The sequence below is a fragment of the Penaeus monodon genome, chromosome 13 (genome assembly GCF_015228065.2).
Source record: "Penaeus monodon isolate SGIC_2016 chromosome 13, NSTDA_Pmon_1, whole genome shotgun sequence".
Lineage (NCBI taxonomy): Eukaryota > Metazoa > Arthropoda > Malacostraca > Decapoda > Penaeidae > Penaeus > Penaeus monodon.
The window spans coordinates 23,178,630-23,188,168 of record NC_051398.1 but is presented as its reverse complement, the minus strand read 5'-3'; positions in this window follow the sequence as shown (position 1 = coordinate 23,188,168).

The following is a 9,539-nucleotide window of genomic DNA, read 5'->3' as shown; positions in this document are numbered from 1 at the left end:
CACCATTCATCGACGTTTTGAAAATCACTGGTAATCCACACGAGATAATCACCAATCATTCGGGCCACAGGATACTATAGGTTGTTAGGAGACTGCCATTGTTTCCTTGCGAGTTTAATTCTGACATCCCCATTTTGCAATGCAACATATAACCAGCTTGAGCAACCTTATGCTTACTATGTGTTTGCACTTATTGGGTGTCCAATGAAGTAGACTGTGCCATTGCTTACCGCCTTTGTTTTCATTTTGTTCATTTATTTATTTTTTAGCAATGCATATACTTACTTTACAGGTCTTCATAGTTCAAGTATGACTCAGCATTATTGTTTTATGGCATCAGTACAGAGTACTGATGCCATAAAATACATTGCCGGACTATTTCCGGACAATAATTACCTACTTTCGCTGTAAGTAATATTACAAATTCTCGCATTATAGTTGTAGAAACCTACTTGTGATTGTAATATTCGACTTTCTTTCAAGTTAACGAAACGTATTTTTGCTAGGAATACTTTTAATCAGATTTAGTGACAAGGAGTTGATAAAAGCTCAGAAACGTTAATTAAATATGCAAAATAGGACGTTTACCATTTATGGGCCCCGCCATGCTCTCCTTGGATGACGATTTCAAGTTGTGTCTGAAAATTTGATAATAATTGCTGCTTTGAACGGATTACATTTCACATTAGAAATTTAGAAGTCACAACAACTAAAAGGCTTTTGAGGCTATTAGGCATGGATGCTCAGTACTTACCGGAACTGATCATGTTTAGTCTAAAGAAATAATGTAAATATTGAATAGCAAAACACTCTTCCGTGCTGATACAATGGAAGAAAAACCCACAATCAAAAACTAGATTTATTGAAATGAGACCTTTTCAATAAATCTAGTTTTTTGTATTGTGGGTTTTCTTCCAATGTAAACATTACTTCTTAAGACACAGGATAGATTACCGGATGTTCGTGGTATAATTCAACAATTTCGCTTTAAACATGAGTTTACTTATACATGCCTCAATGTAGTCACGGTGCGGGCACAAGTCTGAGCAAAAGCGCCACGCCTACAACAGGCTCGGGGCCCGCACATTTCCACAGACTACCCGCATTCACGTACAAACTGCAATGCACAAGCTTTTCTCCATTTTTTTTTTTTTACGAGTTCATTAAGCACTGTCACGACGGAATCATGAACACAACTTACATAAAGATGTTAAAAATATCAGGTATGTATGGTAAACGTATAAAGGCAGAAAGAGAAACAAACACACACAACCATGGACACACACACATAGGAGGGAGTGGGAGGATAGGGATTGTGAATGAATGAAGGAAAGGGATATATATATATATAATAATATATATATATATATATATATATATATATATATATTGATTAACACACACACACACACACACACACACGCACACACACACACACCACGCACGCACGCACGCACGCACGCACCACACACACACACGAACACAGACATACCCTATACGCTACACGCACACGCACACGCACACACACACACACACACACATACACACACACACACAATAACACACACACACACATATACAAAAAAACACACACACACACACACACACCACCCACGCACACACGCACGCACGCACCCGCACGCACGCACAACACACACACACACCACAAACACAACATACCCTATACCAAAAAAGCACACGTACACCGCGCGCCGCGCCACCACCACACAACAATAACACACACACACACACACACCACATCCAACCACCCACACCCCAAACCATACAAAATAACCATCTTTAAATCGTAAATAATATATTTACAAAACCACACATCATATTATTTGTGGGGGTTGTGTGTGTATAATTTATATATTACATTTTTAATATATGAAAGTGCCCTGTCCTACAAGGACTTTTGGCGATCATGGATTTCCCTGATTTTTTTTGGCAGTTTAGAGCGGTATTTTTGCCTTTGCCTTCCGCCCGGTTTTTTTTATCGAGTCCTTCCTATTTACCCAGTTCTGGGACCGTAGGACTTGGGTTACCACCTAGGGGGTAGACGGGAAAATTGAGGAATTTTCTTCCCCAAAGGGGAACAAGCCCCGGCCGGTGACTCAACCCTCGAACCAGATTCCCGTCGGGGACATCTTGAGTCCGATGCTCTAACCACTCGGCCCCCGCGGCCTATATATAAAATTAATATATAATATATATTAAATATATATAGACATTTGATATAATATATGTAATATTTTAATATATTTTTTAAATATGTGAATATAATATATTATATATATATATATTTTAATATATTAAAATATATATATATATTAAAGTGTGTTATTATGTACATATATGTGACATTATTTAATATATATAATATATATATATATTATATGTAAACAAAAACGCCCCCGGGTTTTCCCTTGAACAGGATAGCACCCTTTAGCCCCCTATCCAGGGTTCCCGTGAAACTTGGGCAGCAGGGCAGGGTATCTGGTGAAAACACTAGATTCCAATATCCACCACAACATGAAAACTAAAATTTAAAGTACGCTGTGCCCCGGCGGCCAGACATAAACCTACCTTTAAAAGAAAAAATTATGGAGACCGGTTGAAAAGGAGCCTGGGGGATTCCACTCAATTTTTCTTTCTCCTGAAAAACCTCTACACCAAATGTTAAATCAGAAATGATATTCATACCACATTGCCCGTCCCCGGGTTATAAAGGGGGCGGTTAGTCAGTGGGAAACCCCAGGCTGACAATGTTAAACATGCATCGGGAGACAAAGAAGATAAAAAAAACTGTCCAATTACGAAAAAAATTAAAAAATGGGGAACGGGGGAACGAAAGGAAAAATGAAAGAGAGGGGTAATTACATACGTCTGAAACAAAATGGATAGATACAACATTAAAATCTAGGAATAAGTAGACCTTGGAAAAGAAGGGGAAGTTTAAAAACTAAAAAAAACAAGACAGTTCTTTTTTTCTGGAAAAGAAAAGGGAAAATTATAGAGTTGCTATGTTTCTCCAAAAAAAAACTGAAAATGCATAATTGGGTCAGCCCAAAAAATGATCGCACTTTAAAAGTCGAATACAAGCAAAACCTCTAACATTTTTTTTATACAATCTACGCAAACCCAAATTTTGAAATTAGAAAAATGGAAAATTTTTTATAATTCCCCAAAGATACTTTAGACACAATCCCTACAGAGATGAAAAAGTGATATGGGAGCCCTCAACGCAAAGTAAAAAAAATGATCAAAAAAAGACACTGGGGAAAAAATTCGGCCTTGGAGATATAAATGAAAGGAAAAGGGGTTTTTTTGAATTCTGTAGTAAAAAAAAAATCGTTTAGCCAATAATTGTTCCAACACCCCCCAAAGACACTTGTCACGTGGTTTCACCAGACAAAAAAACAGCAACCAAAATTGATACATTGTGTGCCAAAAAAGGGAAAAAAAGTTGCTAAAAAATCCCCAAGACAAGACCGGGTGCCGACTGAAAAGTGACCACCAAACTACTATCGACTTTTAAATAAAACTCAAAAAATGGGGCGTCCAACCCCACCCTTTAAAAACTCGCTACAAAACTCTTGATAACAATTACAAATTACAGTGTCAAAAATTTGAATACTATCAATGTGAAGATGATAAAACACCAATGAGTTGTGGGAAGAAGGAAAAAATGCTGAGCACTGCTTAAGAAAATATCGCCCCAAAAAAAAAAACAAATTCCACCCGGGTTTAAAAAACACTAAGTGAAATTGAAAAAAGAAAATGCCCAAAAACAAAAGGGGATCAATATCCCTTGAAAAAGTAATTTTCAAAAAAAAAAAATACAAAAAAATTTAAAGATTATTTTCGCAAGATAAGGGAAAAAAATTTAAAAGAACTTTCCCGAGAATTGAAAAATGTTCTATCAAAAACAAATAAAGAAATCTACCAAAAGTAAAAAAATTCACACGAAATTTAAACCACAATGAAATATCAAAAATGAAGATGGACTTGTTTTGTGATGGAAAAGAAAAAATCAAAGATAATGGAAACAATACTGTTTTTAACCTATCAAAAAAAATAAAGATTAAAAACAAATTTAAAGTCAAAGACAGCGAAAATGAAAACCACCGCCCCTGCTAAAAAGTTTATAACCATAAAGAAGTAAAAAATAAAAAGACCCGGAAAAAGATGTAAAAACAGCAGAACTACAAGAATGCTGGGGAAAGTTGAAAACTTTTACAAACTTTTTACGAAAATATGGAATGAAAGAAAATGGGCCCAAAAACGGGTAAAATCAGTCTTACTCCCCTACCTAAAAAGGTGATGCACTCCAATGCAACAATAACGGCAAAGCATAATAATCCTACAGCAAAATTTTTTTCAAAAATTATTGTGAAAAAAGAAATTTTAAGTTTAAGAGAAGAAATTGCGACGAAAAAAGCAGGTTTTTGCCCCGGAAAAAGGTACCCGAAAACCCGATTTAAAACTAAAATTGATCATAGAGAAAAAAAGAGAACACCAAAAGCCCATACCTGTGTTTTTTCGATTACTCGAGGCTTTTTTATACTGTTATCAAATATCCCTGGAATAAATGAACGTATGATTTTCCAAACACATCATCCAAATAAAGCCATGTTGACCAAAAAAGCAACGGAAGAACCACTTATGGTTAACAGAAAGGTTTAAAGTAACCAAAGGAGTGCGGCAGGTTGCATTCTTCTCCGCCCTTTTTTAAAATATATTCTGAAGCAATTATGAGAGATCTTTAAAATTTTTAGAAGTAGTGTTGGAGGGTACAAAATATCAAATCTAAGTAAGCCGATGACATAGTTTTAATTTCCGCGTTCTTGAACTAGAACAACTGTTAATAAATTAGGAAAAAGTGAAGGTGGTTTGTTTCTTAATGCCCAAAAAACTAAGATCATGAAAATTGAAGATAACCCACAATAAAAGATATGAGCATGTTACAATCAAAGGTGGTAGAAAATTTTAAAAGTTCCTTTTTCTTGGGGCTGTTTTAACAATACACATGATGATTACCGGAGATAAAAAGAATTTCCATTGCCAAAAATGCCCCCAGTTTCTCTCAATAAAATCTGGAAAAACTGACGCTTCCTTTGACAAAACGAGGTTTTTGAACTCATTAGTTTTCCCAATTTCATCATATGGGTTTTGGATGTTGGGGCTGTAGAAGAAGACAAAAAAAGGTCAATAGTTTTGAAATGTGTGTTAAGCCCCAATACTACGTATTTAAAAGGCGGAGAAGAAAACAAATGATGAATGCTGAAAAAGTAAAATTTTAAAGACCAGCGTTGGACTCTTGAACAAAAGGAAAATAAAGTTTTTTTTGCATGTGATGAGAAGTAAAAATATTGAGAAAACTTGCTGACAGGGGTGGGGATAGGAAACGGAGGAAAGGCAAAACCCAAGACAAGATGAGCGCAACATCAAAGGTTTGCGGGGTGTCGATGGGGCAAATTGAAGAAAAAACGCAAAATCGGGAGTGGCGAAGGATGGTGGAAAGGTCCACCTGTCAAACATGAGCATCCGTTTTTGATTGATAATGTACATTTATATAAAAATTTATTTTATAATAGACATATTTTTTAAAATTGTATATAATATACATATTTTTACTCTTTTACACACACACAACCACACACACACCACACACACAACACAACATATATATAATTTATATTTATAAAATAATTATATAATATATATATGCAGCATATACACATATGTTATATATGTAATAATGTAATATTGTTATATAATTTTATAAATTTATACATACTTTATACACACACACAACACACAACACACACACACACACACCACCACACATATTATATATATATAATATATATATATATATATTAAATTTTATATATATATATATATTTTTTGTGTGTGTGTGTGTGTTGTGTGTGTGTGTTTGTTTTGAATCACCGGGCCCCCGTTGTTCCCTTGGTCGGAAATTCACCCCGATTGCCTACCTACCACTGAGGGACAAGCCAGCCCAATCAGTCTGGTCCCCAACCCAAATAAATGAGAGAATGATTACCTAAAAAAGGTAACACCCGGGACCCCCGTGGAAAGGAATGGGACCCTACCACGTACTCACCCCAAAAGCACACAAGAAAACTACAAATTTAAAAATAATGCTGTGCCCCGGCGACTCAAACAGGAAACCTACCGTAAACAAAAAAAAAAAAAAAAAAAAAAAAAAAAAACAAATTACAATTCAATATATAATCTAATATAGATATATATATTCATCTTAGATATATGGTACATATATATAATATATATATGTAAATCTATATAATATATATAGATACTTATCATATGTATATATCTAACTTGGTATATATATATATAATTACAAGTAATATATATATGAAAATACAATATATGATGGGACATATATAGAGATATACTAGATGATAAGTTATATAGACGTATTATATTTATATATCTATATCTATATTATATAATATATATATCTGCTCTAAATGTAAGCGTCTACACACACACAAACAAACACCAAACACACAAACAACACACACACACACACACACACATATCACATCAAACACACACACCACAAAAACCACACACATACACACATATATACACACACACACTATACTATATCACAGATATAACTACCTACTATATATATACACCCACACTATACTAATAAATTTTATATATGAAAATTAGTAATATCATCGTCATCGTGTCTCGAGATCAAACTCGGTCTCGAAGGGGATCGGTCGTAAAATGTGTGCTCGACCTGTTGGTTTAGAGTCCGATTACGGCGAGAGAAAAGACACTATCGCCTTGCGAATAACTTATGGTATATTGTTATAAAAAACATGGTGCGTATGGGGAATCGCCGCAGTGGTCACAAGGTTACGCCGCACTGACCGCGGTTGATGGAAGTGTACTCCAATCTTGTTAGCACGTGGTGGATACTGCTCTAAACGTAATCATATCAATAGACTATACCCTGCAGTGGTACCACCTGACAAATGGTTTAACATGAAATTAGAAAACATAACCAATAAATTAGAACAAAGAAAAAGAAAATATATATATAACCATAGCATGAAACATTGTATCAGTCTATATTTGGATAATATAGAACATTTATATATATATATAATGATATATATAGATATATATATATATTGTTTATAATATATATATTGGGGTGTGGTGTGTGTGAGACTTGTGTGGGTGATGTGTGTGTTGTGTGTGTGCTCGTGTGGGTGTGTAGGTAATGTGTGTTGTTTCGTCGTATGTTCTGTGTCTTGTGCTCCCGTCTTGCTGCTTGTGTGTTTTGATGTCTGGCTGTCTTCTGTGTGTGTCCGTCGTCTCGTCTCTGTGGTGCTCGTGTGTGGGTGTGTGCGGGTGGTGGGGGTGTTGTGGGTGATTTATAAATAGGCGTAGAGAGAGAGAGAAGAGAGATGGATCGATAGAGATACGAGAAGGATCTTATATACACAGAAATCATGTGTATATAGAGGTAGAGAGCGTACAATCATATTATCAGGTGTATATAGGCTACACACACACACAATAACAATGACGACCAGCACACACACCCACATCTCACACACTCACAACGCACACACTACACACACCATCACTACACGACTTATATCTACTTGTTAGTTGATAACAGAGTAGAGAGAGAGTTATATAGGTCTTTATTAATGTAGATGATATGATATGGTATATGTTGATATGTTATCTACATGAGATTATGAGAGATATTATATAGGAGAGATGAGTAGTCTAAGATGTAAAGGTAGTACTATATATATATACCATAGGAATATTTAATATATAATATAGATATATATATATAATATAGAATACAATCTATAGTACAAATGTATATGTATTATGTATATATCTACAGATATATAAATATACACATGTTCATATATACATACACTACATAAGTATATATATATATAATATATAGTATATATCTATGCTATATATATAAAGAAAATGAACTCTACCCCGAATTCCCTGCTTGCCTACCCTGGTGTCTTACCTCTCCAATTTACCTGCCTAGCCATGTACTATCATTAAATATTTTCTTGATCCTCCGCCCTAGAAACTCCTTCCTATCCGTTCACATGATTCCTACAACGTACCACTATATGAAACGGCTGCTCCTCAAGTAAATGCTAGTAAGTTGAGATTCACGATCTCATAGCACCTTATCATCATATGTCGCAAGGTCATCAACGTGGGGCGGCCGTCGACTGCTCTATATTGGAAATTTTAGCACCCTCTGCATCCGAGAAGAAAGACAATGACGAACCTAACGCCGCCGGGACAAGGGCTCCTCGCCCTTCCGGCCGAATGAGGGCCGTTGCGCTGTTTGTGTAGCATGTTTTTTTAAATTAAAGAGGTTAGACAGCGAGTTCCCCCCACCTGTCTAGCTTAGTGGTATCGTAGTGAGTATAGGTGCAACGCAAGTGCATTGCTTACTACACCAGGCGCCCTATACTTACGTGGTAGCCGGGTACTAGCAGTTTCGCTCTCATCAGCACAGGCAATGGCATTGTCCAGGCCTTGAAGGACGTAGCTGGGGGGGTCCCTTCATTCATCGTGACCCATAGGTACTCGACCACTCTCTAATGTCCTGTTATCTCACATTGCACAACATGGCTCCAGCTGCATAACTACCAATCTGTCTTACTGCACTTCGAGATGACAGCTCAGAGAACAGACTATGATACATCAATATAAAAAGCTTCTGTTGACTTCAAACGCCCCCCTATAGTCCCGAAAATGTATCGACTGGAACGGGTTCCCCTAACAGGCTCCCAAAGTCCTGAAACTTGGTTTTAGTCCAGGAGCCCTCTGGGCCTAAGGGCTCCACCTCATTGCTAAATTCATCAAGAGACTCAGATAGGATAGCAACTTAAATCGGCAAAGTCAAGGTCTGTGACCTTAATATTGCCTAGTGTTGCTCCACACTGACTTTAGATAATAGCTCTGTCCATTATCCAGTCCATGAAGGTGCTGAAAAGTATTGGAGCAAGGACACAGTCTTTCCTCACCCCCGAGTTAACAGGGAAGAGGTTCGACAGGTCCCATCACACTTTACAGTACTTTCAGTACCAGTATACAGGTTTGCTATTAGGCCAATAATCCGTGTCAAAATTCCCCCAAGTGTCAGGATCTCTCATAGCGGCTGGGAGCAACCCACAACCAAACTCACGACGGCATTCTACAATGACTCAAAGCACTAGAATACGGTCTGTTGTGGATTTGCCAGGGGTGAATCCAGACTATTCTGGTCTCTGGTGCCTTAGTAGGTGGTTGCGGATCCATTTCAGAAAAATGTGGGCGAAAGCCTGGTATAATGAGCACTGATGCCACGGTAGTTGCTATAGTCCCAACAATCTCTTTCTCCTTCCAGAGAGGAATGACCACGCCTCTCAACAGGTCAGGGGGAATGGAACCAGACTGCCAGATGGCAGTCAAGATTATATGCA